Raw genomic sequence first — 16,141 nt, 5'->3', positions numbered from 1 at the left:
ATGGCTTTTGTAGAATGCGCATTTAAAATTTAGTTTATTGGAACTGTTGTTTTCTAAATTTGAAACTAGTCTTTCAGCAGTACAAAATCCTAGGTCTAATTCCACTTCCTCCACCCTTCACAGTTGGACTGTATCTTGACAGGTTGGATCATCTTTCCCATTTTGAAAAGCTTGAAATATTTTCATTTTGCTTATTTATGAGCCACACTGGTGTTTGGATGGTATTAATCCTTTCTTCCCCCTTTCACTCACTATAATTATTGGTTCATTTTGAAGTTTTTGGTAATGACAAAGTGATTTGAATGGTATGCTTTTTGATTCATGTGCTCAGTGAAAGGCTGTTGTATTCCTGAAATGTGTGCACAGCATAACACTGGTGAGTTAAAGAAAATAACAAGGGAGTGATGTTCCTTAGGGTTTGCTGTTGGGACTGGCGCCACCAACAATGGCTTTAAACTCTGAGAGGTATGGTTGACATTAGATGTAAGGGAGAAATTCTTTGCCTTGGGAGTGGTGAGGCACTGGCACAGGTTTCCCAGAGAAGCTGTGGATGCCCTGTCCCTGGAAGTGTTCAAGGCCTAGATAGGATGGGATTTGGAGCAGCCTGGTCTGGTGAAAGATGTCCCTGCCCATGGAAGAGGGGTTGGAACTAGATAATTTCTCAGGTCCCCTCCAACCCAAACCATTCTATGATTCTAAAGTTATCCTTCTGCCATCCATACATCCATTCTGAGGCTTTTGGCTAACTTTGCATCAGTATTGTTTAAAAAAAGAGTCTGAATGTCAAGTAATCCATAAAGTGCTGTTTCATTAGAGCAAGCAGTTTTTTGATGACTTGGCTTGGAGCTGAGACCTTAACTTCTGCATCTGCAGGACTAGAAAGAGTTCTTAGCATTCCTGACAAGGAGAGTTGTTGCCTACAGATTGCATGATGCCACTGCTATTTTCTGTCTAGTCCTGTGATGCTGCTGAAGCAGCTTCATATTTTCTAGATAATCCTTTATTCCAATTAAATGTGTATGGATTGAACTATTGCAAAATATTTTACTTCAGTTATCCCTTGCTAAATTTTCATCCAGAACTATTCACTCATAATTCAGGATTCTGAGCGATCATCTTGCTGCTTAAATTTGCTGAGCATTTCCAGCCCTGCATACTGTGTTCTTCCTTGTTCTCCCCAATCACATTAGCAACTATTGGCCCTATAAATACACTCCTGTCTGTTTCTCACATTTCCTTGTAACTCAAGCAGGAAGGAGGATTAATACAAAATTTGTTATAGATTGAAGGTAGAACATCAGCGTTGTATGCAAATTGATTTTTAAAATGAGAATTACATGAAAGAGAATGAAAAATGAAGAGTTGGCCTTTTTCTATGAGTTGGAGTATTGTTGCTGTGTTCTGCTCATCTCCAGGATGGGAGTTTGCCCTTCTGGCAAAGGGAAAGGCTCAGGTTCTGGAAAGGAAAAGTAACTTGTTGACTTTCTGACTGTAAGAACAGCAAGATTCAAGTTTTGCAGAAATTTTTAGAGGCTTCCTGGCTTTGGAATGGAGAGAGTGAGAATTATATCAAAATATCTCCATTTGGTACTATGATACTATAATAGTTTTAATTTTTGGTTCAATGCCCAGATATGTTTTGCTTAAAAAACACTGTTCCTAAATTTCTACCAAACTGTAGCGCACAGCCTGAGTCCTCCTGTTTTCAAGCCTTTTCTAAAACAAGGTGCAGTGACTTTGAAGTCAGTGGAGGATTTTAGAAATAGCTCCTCTTGTGTATTTGCCTGTAGTCTGTGTTTTGATGTGAAAGACAGGACACTCACAAGCTCAGCTCTTGCTGGAGGAGGTTCAGGAGTGCATGAACGTACTGAATTTCACCGCACTGGGAACGAGGTGAATGTTATCGTTTAGACAGATTCATTAGGAGGTCAGTACTTGGGTAAGCTCTTAACCAGAGCTCTTGATGCTTAGGGTCTTTAGAAAGCTGTAGTTATTCTTACTTAGGTGCTTAAATATAGATTTGAGTGTTAATACTAGGCAACAGGATTTGAATAATCAGACCTAGCTCCCCATATGTATCGAGGCTTCTGGGACTGCTCAAGGCAAATTATGAGAGCCCAAGTGGCAGGACTTTTATGTGTGGGGATTTTTGGGGTGTACACTGCTTGGTAATAGGCTTTGCTGCCTTTTCAAGCATTGCTTACAGATTAGTCACTTTCAAGCATGAAAATTCCCCATTTCTTTTGGATCCCAAAGGATAAAAGCTGTCTGCTGTTCAGAGTGGAGCCAGTGTTGCAGCTGGTGATTCCCACTCTGGAGTCATTTGGGCTTTTCTTGGGGTGATTGGTTTTCCCCTCTCTTGTAACTGGTTAGGTGGTAACTTAATGTGTTCAAGCATTAGCATCTGTGCCAGGTAAAATAGCATTTGTTACATTCTGCACTCTTCCATTTCCATCTTTATGCATGAAGCTGAAGTCTTGTAATGTGCTGCTAATGCTGTGGCTCCTTGGAAAGGAAAGTTGTCTGGCTTTGGTGGGGAGCTGGGGTTAACGCTGCCCTGAGAAGAGCAAGAAGACGGAGCAGACTGGCCCAGAGCCGTAATTGTGGGGAACATTGTCCATGTGCAATTTTGGGGTGACAGTTCTTCCTCTGAGGTGACTCAATGGGTGCATAGCAGGAGGATTTTTGTTGAGTGGAGATGGCTGCGTTACTGGGAAGTTGTAGGCAAAGGCTTAAGAGGTTCATTGCTGGAGTGGCTGTTGTCAGAACTGTGAATGACAGTCATGGCTTCCCCAGCCTGCATGCTGCACTGTGAGAAGTCTTTTTCCCTGCTTTCTGTTATGTCCAAGTAGTCTCCATTTTCTGCCTGTCTGGTGCTACCCCAGCAATTCCAGAGGGTCTCTGGCCATCTTGGAGGAGATGGAGCATTTGCTACTAGATGGTAGTAAGAAAAAGCTGGAGGAACAGTTGTGTGGTTGGATTGTGAGATTATCTGTGCTGGGATTCTAGCTCTTGGTGTTAACCCTGCTAAGGAATTTCACTGCAGCATTACTGAGGCCTATGCCTAACAGGAGGCTTGTACTCCTTGAACACTTACCTGATCACTGGAAGAAAGTAGGCAGTGGCTTAATTAAACCCTTTGGACTTGGCTAGAGGGGATAAAATGAATGGGGTGAATATGGGGGAAAATCTTGCACAGGTTCCCAAACTGCAGGCAGTTTTTTCTTTACCCATGCATGTATTTTTAGATGAAGAGGAGCATCAAAGGAGTCCTTGAGTGCTGCTTAGGTCCACTTTTTTTCATCACTTACAGCAATAATAAAATTTCAGCACGAAAATAAGTCTTCATCAGAAGCTTGTGCTTTGAGAATCCTGAAGCAGCAGTTGTGTAAGAATGGCCACAGTATTGCTTTTAGTGGGGATTTAAGAGTAAATAGTCTTGGTTTAGTTGAGCTTGTGAGGATCACTTAAAATTATGTTTGTGAACAGAGAACAATGACTTCTGAGGCTGCAGGATCTGGTTTTCACTGCGGGCACAGCTGCAGCTGCTTTGGAAAGTCCAGCTGCCTCTGTGCTAGTGTCCTGCAGGACATGGCGAGGGTGTAAATCCCACCCTGCCCAGTGGCTGTGGCATTTTGGTCTCAGGATCTCCACAAGATGTCAGTGTAGATTTATTGGATTAGATATAAAAATCCTTGTGCTGTTCCCTCTAACAGATTAAAGCAAAAACTGTTCTAAAGCTGCACAATAGGTTTGATTGTGCTCTGGAACGTGTTGCCTGTGGAAGATTGAAGCGGCCAGCGCTGGCGTCGAGGGAGGAGGGTGAGTGTCACCCTGAAATGGGAGCAGAGCTCTTGGCTGAAACTGGCAACGCTTTGCTCACATCGGCGTGCCCTTATTCCCTTGGGGACAAGCTGCAGATGCACTCGTGCAATAAAGTGCTCTATATTGTACTCAGAGAAGAGCTGCAAGCCTGAAGAAAATCTAGAAGGGCCATCCAGGGTGGCAGGAAGGATGTGAGAATGGTTGGATCAAGTCACATATTAGAGAAGTGTAACTGCTGCCTGGGTGGTATCCAAAGCTTACTTGCTTTCTTTCCATAGGAAAAGCAGACTTGCAATGTCCAACGAGCTGTGATCCTGCCAGAGACTGGTACACAGCCGAAGGGAGTTCCCCTTGACCTTCTACCTCTTCTGCACAGCCGTCCCAGGTGTAGCATAGGGGTGTTTGAGAGCCAGCCAGCTGTTCTCCGTTGAGTGCCTGGTGTTTTGTTCCCATTTTTCCGATGAAAGCTAAATGCAATGCAGCCCGCCCGCCTCTCCTTGCAGCTGGGGCTGCGGTCCCCCGCCCCAGAGCCAGGGCTGGCGTGGGTGGCCCCGCTGTCCCCGGAGGGCTCGGGAGCCGCCGGGCGATGGATGATTCATTGCGGTCCCGGGCGCTGCACCCTGTCACCCGCCGGGGAGGGAGCGAAAGGTGACGGTGTTTGTCAGCGGTGGCAGAAATAGCCACGTTTCAGATTTCATTGGGGAAGTGGGGAGGCAGGGAGGGAGACCACTGCGGCGCTCAGCCCCTGTCCCAGAGTGCCTCGTAACCAGGTGGTGGCGAAAGCAGAGCTTCATCTTCCGTGTGGGCAAGCATTCGCCCTCCTAAATCTGAGTGGGATGCCAGCCACTCCTAGCATTTGTGTTGTGCAGATCAGGTAGGGATGGGGATGCAAACTCCCTCTTTCCTTGGTGTGTCCTCTCAGCTCACCCTGGGGGTGACTGAGATGACTCTCTGGGGTCAGGGGCCTCCTGAGGAGACACTCGTGATTTCCTGCCTTCTATGCTGCAGCACCTGTGGGGCTCCACTTGACCCTTGGCCTCACTGGAGAATTATTCTTACTTTTTTGATGGCCAAGGAATTTTTCCTGTTCAAGGGCTGGACTCTGCCTGCTGCTTGTTCCTGGCAGGCATGGGCTCTTGGGCTGCCCAGGATGCTCTGCAAAGCTGGGCAGTTTTCAAAGATGGGATAATCTTATCTTTTGAGATAATTTTAAAAGTAGAATGGATCCTGTTGCTCAGAACCACAGCAGCCACACTGGATAAGGGAAAAAGGTGCGAACAGAACAGCCACTGAGATTTAAGTGAATCTTAAAAAAATCACAGCAAAGCTGTGATCTTGTTCCTCAGGTTGGTGATTACCCCCTGAAATCAATGGGATTGCTCAAGCAAGTTGTCATTTTAAACCTGACAAGGCTTTACTCTGAACTCACCATAAGCCTGTCTGGTGTGGAGATGTTTTCTTAGTGCCTTCCAGTGGGAAGAATGGAACTGGAGACACACACCAACAGCTGCTCCTAAAAGCCTCCCAGACTCTTAGACTAGGGCTTAGTCCTTTATATATATATTACATATGGTAGCAGCAGGTGCAAAATTATTTTATAAAACTGGATTTAAAATCCCACAAGTTATAAAAAGAAAAGTGAGAAAATAATAGGAAAAGGTGGAAAATAAAATAGAAGGCATTTTTAAAATTTAGCCTAATTTTAAGTTGAAAATCAACATTTCTCCAATGCTGTTATCAGTGTGATCTGCTCAAAAGTCCATTATCATTGAGCTTAATACCCTGGGAAACATTGTTCTAATGAAATTACTTGAAGTTACTTTAGTTACTTTCCTCCCCTTTCTCTCCTGAAAGCAACTTAATGTTGCTTGCTTTTTTTTTTTTTTTTTTTTTTTTTTTTTTTTTTTGAGAAAGGTTGTTTTAGGATATTCACAAGATATCCAGGCCTGAGTGTGGCAGTGCTCTAACAGATTGGCAGCGATACCGAGCGGCGATATCCAGACATGGATTGTGCCGGTGTCACGGGGGTGTAAATCCGAGTTTCCGATTGCTTCAAAACCAGGAGCAGCTGCCAGGCACGGGAAAGGTGCCTGCCTGAATCCAGGGCTGCAGCCGATCTGGTTCCTGTGTCACTGCAAGCTGTGGCACTCACGGGGTGGCAGAGAGGGATGGAGGCTTCCTAAGGCTGCTCAAGGCTCCCCTGTGGCTGGTGGCTGCCATGGGTCCTGCTGGGATACAGCAGGAAGAAGAGGGACTACCCGGTGCTCTGCCAGCTGTCTGCTTCCCTCTGCTCCAGACCTGGAACATCTCCTGCTCATCGCTAAGGGCCTTCTGCAGGTGCTTCAAAAGCCGCTGTTAAGTTTCCCAGCTTCTGTTCTCCCCCTCCACAAAGAAAGGATCATAATCCCATGGGCGTTTGCAAACGTGAAAAATGAAGCTAAGGCTGCTTCCCCTGCCTAATAATTTTTTAAAATTTGGTGAAACAAGCTTGGCTGTTCCTCTAGGTTCCTGCTGTGCCTCTTCTGCTTGCCTAGAGCGCAGTGCTGCTGGTTATCCCTCCCTGATGGAAGCCAAGGAGTGACCCTGCATGCTGGCTGCCACAGGAGCTTTGCTGTTAATGTTACTGCACCAGCAATGATGCCAGCACCAACTCCCATGGAAGACAAGGCCAGTACCCTTGTTTGGAACCTCAGGCTGGGCCCCCCTGCAGGCAGATCCCTATTGGAGGAGACCCTGTGGCCGTGCATCTGCCAAGGAGAGATGTTGGATGGGCTGTGCCTTCTCCCAGGCTGCACTGAGTCCCTGGGTACGTGTGTACCCTGCAATCTGTGGCTTTGGTGCCAACCTAACCGACACCCCAGGCAGTTTTTCTGCAACGTGGTGATAATAGGAGTGACCAAAACTGTAGCTCAAACACCCAACTGGGATGTTTAGCCTCTGTGAACCAAGGGGCTGGGAATGGCTGGCTTTCCAAAGCCTTGGCCTGGGCTGTGTCAGATCATTTTCATCATGGAAAAGTGATGGATAAGAGGGGAGGGAGCAGGCCTTGTGCTTTTGAGGGGGCTCATTTCAGTTTGGCATCAGATAGCCCGGGAGGTGGGCTTGGTTGGCTGATGCTCAGCCCACAGCCCCTGATCCCTGAGCCATGGTGTGCCCAGCTGCACTCCCACAGGCTTAGGGCTGAAGTTCTTGCAGCTCCTTGTACCCCAAATGTCCCAAAATTTTAAAAGAAACTTGGATTTCTGTCTTGGCAGTAGTATTATTTGGATTTTTAATGAGGCCATGCAAGGCTCATTCCCAAGTCTCCATGGACATTAGCAATAACTTGTTCTTTGTCTCTTTTTCTGCAGCACATCCTCCAAGTGGGTGTTTATCAGAATCCAAGGTAGGGAGCAGACAGGTTTCACCTCTTTAATCACCACCACTGAAGTATTTCCATCATACTGCAGTGCAAGGGGGGATTCTTTATCCCTCCTGGAGCCATCCCACATCTCCTTCAGTTGCCAAAGCACTGTGTTGGTAACAGGAGCAGACTTGGGCATGGCTGAGGAGGCCAAAACTGAGCTATTACCTGGTCAGGAGGCTGAGGGGCACATCCCTGCTCTTCTCCAGGATACCCAGTGCCTTGAGACCCAGCAGCATCATCTCTGGCCATCATCCAGAGCTGGGGGTGAATGCTGCAGTTTTCCCTCTCACCCAGCCCTGGGAAAAGCACTGAGACCTGTAAGTCAGTTCTTCTCCCTCCTCTCACCAGATGGAAATGGGGAAGGAAAAACCTTCATTCCTCCTCTCCTGGACACAATGGGAAAGAGAAGCTGTCTTTACTTTCCACTGCCTTGCAGCTGAAAGGAGGAGGAGAAAAGTGAGTGTGGAAAGGGAGAAAGGAGAGGCTTGGGGCATGGAGATTCCCCTCAGTGGCCCCTCTGGAGTCTGCTGAAGCCTGAAATGGGCACGCTGGGGGGGCAGTGTGCAGTGTGGCACCCACACCTGCAGGGACAGCTGTTCCTGACTCACACAGTAACAGTACAGGACAAACTGGGAGGGCAACCCAGAGAAAAATCTGTCCCACCTGTGGTTGTGTCAGTGATGTTGCTGGGTGTTATTTATAACATTTAATTTTTTTTTTTTTTTTACTTGTCACAGTTCTTCCCAGGCAGAGAAGGTTGCTTTGGCCATTCTCAGGAAAGAAGATGGTGTTAAACTGGTAAGAAAGAGCTAAATTCTTGTGGGTTTATTTTTTGTTTGTTTTGGGTTTTTTTCATGGTTTTGCCATTCTCACTTTTGTGAGCACTCCTACATGCCTCACACAAACGAGAGTTGAGCTTGGTATTTAAAAAAACAAAGGGTGGAACAGCACAGAAAAATGGAGGTGAGCCTGTGTTAATGCTTGGCAAATAAAAACCCAAACATTAAACCAATTTCTTGGCAAAAAGCACCAGGAGCATGTGCCAGGGCGGTGGGCAGAGGGGGCAGGCAGCTGGGCAAGAGTGAACCTGGCAGAGGGAATACAGCCCCTGCTTGTTTTTGTGTGACGTCTGGTGTGGGATGAGAGCTTTTTGGAGAAGGAAAATCAGCCTTTGCTTACAGATGGGATGAGTCTGGGCACCAAAGAGGACATGCTGGTCCTGGAGAGGGTCACTTGTGGCAGCAGCTCCAGGGTAATGGCCATGACTTGCATCTGCAGTGTGTGGGAATGGTCAGGGGCACTGAATGAGCGCACCTGTGTCCTGTCTGTGGCCTGAGGTTGTCACCATCATGTACCCAAGCTGGGAGGAGTGGTTACTACTGTGAAAGGATGCAGAATCAGGCATAAAATGGGAAGAAATTACAATCCTGTGGCAAGTTTGCCCTACTTCTTTTGCTCTCTCTATGGTTAAAAAGAAGAAGTTGAGGGGCTTGGGGCCTTCCACAAGTGTTCACCTCAGGCTGTGGGCTCACAACCTGCCCTATTTAGAATGTAATCTCCTTACTTTGCTGTGGTCTAGTATAACTGTGATGTGGGATGAACACACTCCTCTTCCCTGGCAGCATGACCCTGCCCAGGAGTAAATGACTGTGGTGACTGTCAAGTAAATGCAATAAAAAAATTAAATGTAGCTGTTAACCCACCCCTCCTCTCTTTGACTCTTATAATTAGGTCAGACAGAGCAGCTACTAATTTAAGTAGTTTCTGTGGCTCCCCTCAGACAGCCTTTTTAGCAGCAGTCCCTGATTTTTAATTTGGCTTTGGAAAGGCATTGCCCTTTTGTGAACCATTTTCTAGACCTGCTCACCTCCACAGACAGTGACACATGATTTTAGTGCACAGAAGCCAAAACCAACAAATCAACAACTAACTCGTGGTCCCTGATAATCCAGGTGACGTGGGTGATTAATTGCTGAGACACTTACAGGAAGACACTTGCATGCTGGGTTTTGGTCGTGACAAACGAGCTGTGACTGTCAGGGTGCATGCTCTGCCTTCTCACAGCAGTGCAGATAAAGATTTGAATCTAGGACATCCAGGGCTAGGTCAGTTCAAAGGTCCCTGACAAGGATTTGTCTCTGGGATGAGTGTGTGTCCCTTCCCATCAAAATGGTCCAGCACAGAGGTAGCTGTGTTGCACCAAGATGCTTGCAGGGCAGTAAGGCTGCCTGTGCCATGCCATGCCACCCTGGAGCTCCTGAATCTCCCAGGTGAACAAGACCCATGATTCATGCATCACGAAATCAAAGGGAGGCAACATAACTCTCTAATCTGATATGTGTGCAGTGCAAGCTGGGTGGCTTATTAATTTCAACTAGAGAATTTTTTTCCCTTTTTCTTTCTTTCAGAAAAAAACCCAAGTAAACAAGCCAAAAATTTGTGACTTAATGGTTTCCAGTGATGGAGAGTCCACAGCATGACTAAGTAAATTGTTGCAGGGCTTAATTGTGCTGATGAAGTCAATGGAGTTACTGTAAACTGAAGTTATGCTGGTGTGACTGAATAAAAAAATTTGGCCTAGTTACCCAAAAGGAGCAGCACTTTAAAGTCTCTGTATGTCTTTAAATAAAATTATTTTCCAGCAGAATACGTGGAAATGCAAGACTTGTCTTCCAAAGCATACTACAGCAGCCAATCGGTCTCCAGCATACTACTGGAATATTAATGCCAAATCCAAGTTGCACCCATGTTTAAGACAGTTAATTGGACTTATATCATACATCAGTCTGTCTGCTGTCGTTAGGGCTATATTGCTGCTGGCTGTGATAACATTTTTATCTGTTAACTTCCAAGCTGCTACGAGTAACACCAGCTACTCACTAAATGAGTCAGCTAACTTTCCTTTTAACTGTTTCTTCTGCTCCCCGAAGGTGTTATGAATGTTGTGGTATAACAAGCTGGTCAGCACTCATTCCTTTAAAGCTTATGTATCAATTTTATTGTCACAGTAGGCTTTCTAAAAAATGGAACCAGTCTTCAGCAGCTGGGCAAGATATATTTGCCAGTTCAGTGCAAAGACCTGAGTGCAAACAATTGTTTTGATTTATTTAAAAAGCATCTTATGATGGAAATTGGTGTTATGATATCCAGGCTTTTACACCCACAGGAACAATTCTTACAGGCTATCTGAATTATCCAGAAAGTTGCAAGGCAGATTTATACTTAAACTGGATTATAAGGAAATACACTGCAAACCACCACAACAAATCATTGCTAATCACAATCAATAGGAGTGATTAAAGCTCTGGAATCTCTCCCGACGTTGTGTTGATGGATGTGAAATTGCACACAAGTGGCACTGCAGTTCCCAGTGCCAGCCCAGCACTGTGCCTCTCATCCCCCCTCTCACCCAGCATGTTGCAAGGTTTTCCCTTGAACCAGTGTCCTGATAAATGGCTTTTCCATCCTGGATGATATTTTCACAGGAGAACTGTAGACCTTTATCCCAGAGAAAGAAGGAACACTGTAGGTTGTTACACCCTACAGATTAGTCACACCCTTATTCAGGTAAAATACAGACTAGTTAACTTTTCACAAGAAAAAATGTCTGTGGTATTCTTCTTCACTTCCTGTGCTTAACTGCTGGGGCTATGGTTGCTAGATACATCAAGAAGCTACACTTTCCCACCCGAAATGTGAGCTCCAGCTTAATGCTTTTTTACATACATTGCAGAAATATTTTGAAGTTTAAGAAGTCTCTTGGACAGTGTTCAGTGTTTCAATAGCCTCCTCTGAAAATACAAAGGATAATTATTTTTTCTAGTCCACAATATTTTACTTGTTCCTCAACTCAATGTTTGCTTCATGCTGTTTATAAGGGTCATAACTCCATGGCACTCAAATGCATAATTTCCAGAGGTCATTTGCTCTATTTTTTGGGAGAAAAGAAGGAATTACACCCCAGAGGGTGTTTCCCGGTTGCAGGGTGGAGATGGCTCTCCTGGGACTGCAGAGGGGGGTGACAAGATGTGCTGTGCCAGAAGCCCACTGTCACCATCACTGTCTGGGAGCAGAGGGTGATGGATGTCCCCGAGCATGTTGCTGACAAATGATGCTGACAGCATCTGAGGAAGGCCCCTAAAATGTAATCCTTAATCTGTCTCCTCAGTAGCCCAGAAAGGCTGGTGTAGTTGGTGGGATATAAGAGAAATTGAGCACTTCAAAGCCAGAACAGGACATCTTCCATGCCCACTGCACTGGTGTGACCTTGGCCTGTACAAGAGAAGACTTTTATAATATCCCTGTGTTTTACCCTCATCAGGACCCACCAAAAGAGAGAAAATTAAGTCCCAGCTGACCCATCCCCCAGCTGCCATGCCCCCTGGGACACAGATGGGAATGTCTCCCACCTGCTCTGGGTGGGAGGCAGAAGATGTGCCCAGAGACAGCGGCACCTGGGAGAGCAGTGGTGTAATTGCTGAGCAGTGAATACCTGTTTGTCGTGTTCTGGAATCCTCCCCACCTACACCCACTTTGTGCCTCTTTCCTGTTTGGAGGGGAGATTATCCTGGCCCATGAACACCCTGGCAGCATGACAGCTTTGTGCAGCTCTCCCTATGTGGCAGAGCTGATGGTGAGGATGGTGCCCATTGTAAGGAAAGCTGTGCACCACAGGAGCTGCCCCCCAAATGCCCTTTTGGAGTCACCATCCTCTCCAGCTCCTGTGCTGCAATAAATGGCACCCACGCTGTGTGTGCAGCACTGAGAGCACCACCAGCTTGTGTGGGTTTGCAGCCACTGAAAGAGACCCTGAAGAGGTGCCAACAGCTGCTTAGGATGTTCCTGTATCCCAGCACAGGCTAGGGGAGGTGACCCAGATCCAGTGCACCCTATCTCCCCAAAGGGTGTAGCTGCAAAGCAAAGCAGCACTTCTTGATGCAATTGCTGCTTCGTGACAGGAATTAGGGAGGTGTGCTTTAATGAAGAGTGGCTTTGGCTTCATCCTGAGTCCCTGTGTGGGAGGATTGCTCTGCTGTGGGCCAGCGCTCTGGGTGGGTTCACCCTGCTCCTCCACTCAGCCAGTGGCTCCAGGCATTACATGCCAGCCCTGTGGCTCTGGCCAAAAGCCACCTGAAACCACTCCTTGCTGGTGGTGCTGGTGAAGGAGGCAATGGTGACCTGGACTGATCATTGTGCCTTCTGCAGAACAATGGCTAAGCAAACATTTGAGAAGGAAGGAAGTAGTGAGAGGAGAAAAGGACCCCTGTATTTCTGTCCTATTTTTGTGGTGATTTCTCATGGTATCAGGATACTTGGACTGACAGGCCAACATGGGCTGCAGCTGATTCAAGACAGAAGATTTTAACAAGGCAAAAGGGTTAGCTGGCCATGGAGGCTGTTCATCTTCCTCCTATTGTAAGTCCTTGGGATGTCTCCCTAGTAGGTCTGCTTGGATTTGATACTCCCTGAGAGCACTCAGGACTGCCTCCACAAGCACTTAATGAGCTCAATGTTTCTGGAGCCTACAGTCCATCCCTACAAATGTGTACAAGGTTCTGCATGTACCAGAGTCACAGCTCATGGGGTATCACAGAGCCTGCTCCTGCTCTGTTTCATTTTTTTTCATAGTTTTTGTAAGTATTCCCCCATTTTTACCCTCAGCTGGCACTTATTAGGTTGCAGAGGATACTCATCCCTGGCTTTCATCCCAGGTTACCTGGATGGCTGCCTGAGAGGCGTCAGGTTTGTTCTTACCTTCACAAGCTTTGTCCCAGCATATCCCTTCCCTGGGAGAAACCTGGCATGTGACCTTAGCACTGCTCCTCTGCTCCTGTGACCATTTCCACAGTTTGCATGTACAAGGCTGTGTTCTGCTTTTCTAACCATTAGCTCACTGCTGGAATGATCCTGTAACTCTCAGCTGAGCGCGAGAAGCTGTGTTCAGCAAACTCAGGTCTGTTCTTCAAGTCCTTTCATGCTGCCCCTCAGTCAAGCATTGCTTTCCAAGTAAGTGTCTCACTTCTAATGGTGAAGAGTCCCATTCCTAGTCAAGGTGATATTTGTGGCACAGGACATAGCTGTCTCCTGAAAAGTCTCTGCTGCTGCTGTGTAATATTTCTCTTTCTTGCTGTGCAGGTTGTACATGCTCTGCTTCTCAGTAGGTACTAGAAACCCTGGTCTGAAGACTCTTGTGAAAAGGTTTTCTCTCTTCTAAGTGCAACAGATCTTTGGAGAATCAGACACTGATAGTGTGTGTGCCTTTCCATGCCTCTCAGTATCCCATTTCTGCACACATTGCCTTAAATTAGTTCTTCCTACCTTCAAGAAAAGACAAAAATCCTCTCACATTCCCAAGGTGCTTCAACACCCTGGAATCCCTGGTTCCTGCCACAGGGTTCCCTCTCTATCCCTTGCCCTGCCTCACCATTGCTCTTTGCCCTGCCTCCACTTCTGATGTGAAATCAGCATTCCCTGCTGCTAGGTAAGGTGAGCCCTGCAGAGTGGCTGATGAAAACAATTCTTTGTTAAAATAACAGGTTATCAGGCAAAGGGAGCAATCTGAGAGGGGGGAAACCTACCTCTAGCAGGGCCAATACCAGCTGACTCCATCTGCAGCTCTTCCAAACAAGAATATTCTGGTGTTCTAGAGGCCATTGGTAATTCTGACTATAATCCATGCAGGCTTTAAAGTCCTTATTAGTCTTCTCTCCCTTTCCCAGCCCATTTTCAGGTCAACATACTCATTTTTAAGTTGCTATTAAGACTTCAACACTGGCATGGCATTTTAAAGTAAATTTAGTAGCAGAGGTTGAACAACACTAACAGATTACTAATTTATGTAGCTTTTATCAAAGTGAAACACAAAGATGGCTTTAAAATATAGAATCATATATTGGTTTGCATTGAAAGGGACCTTAAAGATCCTGTAAAGTCACATTAAATGTAAATTTGTGTGTTTGATAGTACTGTGTAATAATAGTAATGATGATATTATTTAAAATACTATTTTCAGTCTTTTATTATAGGTCAAGGGAGGTGATTCTGCCCCTCTACTTCACTCTCAGGAGACCCTACCTGGAGCGCTGCATCCAGCTCTGGGGTCCTCAGCCCAAGTAGGATGTGGATCTGTTGGAGTGAGTCCAGAGGAGGGCCATGAAGGTGATTAGAGCAGGAGCACCTCTCCTAAGCAGACAGGCTGAGAGTGGGGGCTGTTCAGCCTGGAGAAGAGAAGGCTTCAGGGAGACTCTAAAACACCTTCCAGTACCTGAAGGGGGCTACAGGAGAGCTGGAAAGGGACACTGAACAGGGGCATGGAATGGTAGGAGAAGAGGTAATGCCTTTAAAATGAAAGGGGGTAGATTTGGATTGGGTATTAGGAAGAAATTTTTTACTGTGAAGGTGGTGAGGCACTGAAACAGGTTGTCCAGAGAAGCTGTGAATGCCTTGTCCCTGGATGTGCTCAAGACCAGCTTGGATGGGGTTTAGAGCAACCTGGTCTGGTGGAAGGTGTCCTTCCTTGCCCACAGCAGGGGGGGTGGAACTAGATGACATCTAATGTCCGGACCTATCCATACCATTCCATGATTCTGTGAAAACAAAACAGAGGACTACTCAGCTCTCATGTCTCCCAGGCCAGGCTTGGGATAAATGAATTTTCTCTGCGTGTTTTTCTTCCTCAGCTACAAATGGAGTTAAAGGTGATTGGCAAGGACTAAAACTGTAAGTTTTCAATGCTTGAGTCATGGCAAGTGAGCCTTACCCACTGCTAAATAAAGCCACACACAGCTTCTTAAATGCCCATCTCCCCAGAAGCCTTGGACAGCAGAAAAAGAACTTGAAAGATGCTCTTCCACCTTATGACTGGGAAGATTGCAGGTACTTTCCCCTTTGCCTGGAGATATTGTTAGAAGGCAGCAGAGGCCCATTTTAATGCCATGAAAAGTTAATTAACTCAATTTTCCCCCCAGCTTAGCTGAGCAAAGGTTTTGTGTAAGCCACATGCACTATACTGAGAAACAGGGCTTTTCTCCCACGTTCTTGCTGTGCCGCAGTGATACGGCTAGCAAAAGCTGCTGTCTTCTCAAAAGGAAAATCTCACATCTGAATTGTTTCCAATGGCCTGGGTTGCTCTTTTGGTTTCTAGCTAAACACACTGCATTAGAAGAAATTCCTGTCACGAATTGCCTGCTTCCCCCACCAGGCCCTTGTGAATCATCCACAAGGGAACAACGCGGCTCCGCTGCCGTGCTGAGCGTGGCAGCTGCCAGGCTGCTCCCCTCGTCTGCTGCAAGGCGATGCCCAACGTGAGCATTCAGCAGCTCTCTAATGGGGGTCCATAATACGAAACCATATTCAAAATTTTTGACCTGTTTTTCACCCCAGCTGATTCAAACAAGATATGCCACCATGGTGGTTGCAGAAGAGGTTTCCAGAAACTTTCTCACAGCAGGGCTGCCTATGACAAGAAGTGCAAAAAAGTCTCTGCAAATCAGGGAGCTTATTCCGTGGTGCAATCTGTGTAGGAAAAAGTTCACTCGCCACTTTTTGCTTGGCTCTGCCAGTGCAGATTCAACATCTCGCAGCTTCCATTTCCGCGAAGCACTCTCAAAATATTTGTCACAGTCTGCTTTTGCTTGAAACCTACGGAGCAGAGCAAGCTGTGCAGCACAGCGTGCCAGCACGCCTGTGAAAAATCCCTTCTGGATGCCTGTCACTGCTCTGCTTAGCACTTTGCACTCTGTCTCTAGCCATTTTCTTGACCTTGTGTTTACCTCCATGGCATTACCCACTTCCTCGCTCAGCTGCAGATCTCCTTGGCTGGCTCAGACGCTGCTGCACACGCAGCAATCTGTCAGCTAGGCCGTAACCCCGCTGAGGAAGAGATGCGCTGATTTCATCTGACATTGGCAC

The sequence above is a fragment of the Agelaius tricolor genome, unplaced genomic scaffold (assembly GCF_023055355.1).
Source record: "Agelaius tricolor isolate 1412-34295 unplaced genomic scaffold, bAgeTri1.0.p SCAF_26, whole genome shotgun sequence".
In the NCBI taxonomy this organism is placed as follows: Eukaryota; Metazoa; Chordata; class Aves; order Passeriformes; family Icteridae; genus Agelaius; species Agelaius tricolor.
Note: the sequence above shows the minus strand (reverse complement) of the source record.